At 25.5% G+C, this 1,743-nt stretch overlaps 1 pseudogene; it reads right to left on the bottom strand.

Moving 5' to 3' along the window:
* Positions 1-746: 746 nt before the first annotated feature.
* On the bottom strand, positions 747-893 carry LOC145284233 (U2 spliceosomal RNA; annotated as a pseudogene).
* Between the last annotated feature and the right edge of the window lie 850 nt (positions 894-1,743).

Raw genomic sequence — 1,743 nt, 5'->3', positions numbered from 1 at the left:
TAATCCATCATAGTGCCATGCGTTTATTCTGTTATTTATGATTGGATAGAAGTCTTATGTACTTCGCAATGGTATTTTCAGTGCCATCAACCTCCAGAAGAGTGTATCTTTCATTTGAAATTTACCAAATACTTTATCCACAATTACAGGAATCCGCAAGAGAATGCTATGCTCAAATTCGATAGAAAGACACACGAGGTCAACTAAATACACGTAAAGAAGGTCAGAGATTTCATCGGTCGAAACGTAGTGAAAATAAAGCGAATTTAGAATAATCATTTCAGTGATTAAGCTACATCTGACCTAAGAAAAAAAACGACAGAAAATATATTAATAGCGATGTTCAACCAGATTTTCCTGATTGATAAATAACTTTACCATATATATATATATATATATATATATATATATATATATATATATATATATATATATATATATATATATATATATACGCATTTGTGTTATGGCGCCGGTCGCTTCGCATTAATTTCTCGCTGACAACGAGCACTGCGATTTGGATAGCAGTGGGATTCCACAACGCCTTAATACTCTCCGAAATCATAGTGGACAGTCCATAAATCATTTATTATTATTATTATTATTATTATTATTATTATTATTATTATTATTATTATTATTATTATTACCATTATTATTATCATTATCATTATTATTATTATCATTATTATTATTACCATTATTATTATTATTATTATTATTATTATTATTATTATTACTACTACTACTACTACTAATTACTATGTACAAATATAAAAAATAGCTCAGTCTTGAAGGACTGCTCTCCACCGAAAGAGAACAAGAATTGGAAGTACATCATCTGAAGAACAGATACTACACGTTGATCTTGGCCAAAAGGCCAAGACAGGCGAAAAACTTCAATAAAATAAAGATAAATAATTATATTTATATTGTAATCCGAACCAAAAAAATTCCATAAAAAATATAAATAATTATATTTATATTGTAATCCGAACCAAAAAAATTCAATAAAACCAAGATAGGGAATAGAACTTCAGAATTACAGGCTGAAATAAAATTTTGCCTGTAAATTATATTTTACATGAATTTTATTTTTAAACAAAAAATATTGAAAGTTCCCACACACTTGGATTACACACATTTTGGATTTTTAATTAAGATTCATTTGTCAATATTATAAATCCGACTTCTGCTCATGACAATTCTTATGATTCTTATGATTATTTCGTGTTGAAAATAATTAACCACTCCATGTCTTTTCATTTAGATTTTTGACCATTCATTTTTTATGCATTGTTTTTCATTTCTTTTCCTAATTTTATGAACTCCTTGCGGTAAAACATTTTTTTGCATTAATGACTAGTTTTCATATAATGCAATTTAGATCAGTACCAACAAATTCATATGAATCTGTTGGTACGTTATCATTAAATATTACGGATACCTTGAGACTTCGTTATTATTTGTGTATTATTATTTGTGTATAATGAATTCATGTGGCATATAATTTACAGTATTAAATTATATTCTTATATGTATATATATATATATATATATATATATATATATATATATATATATATATATATATATATATATATATATATATATATATATATATATATATGATGAAAATAATGGAAATAGTATTCCGACAAAATAGAGAAATAAAAAGGAACAAACCGTATTATGTGTTCATCAACGTTTCGTTTTTATTTCATCCAGAGGAAGTCTCGAAAT

This window comes from Euprymna scolopes, chromosome 8 (genome assembly GCF_053919585.1).
Source record: "Euprymna scolopes isolate OS-2025 chromosome 8, ASM5391958v1, whole genome shotgun sequence".
Classification (NCBI taxonomy): domain Eukaryota; kingdom Metazoa; phylum Mollusca; class Cephalopoda; order Sepiida; family Sepiolidae; genus Euprymna; species Euprymna scolopes.
This window is presented reverse-complemented; position numbering and strand designations above follow the sequence as displayed.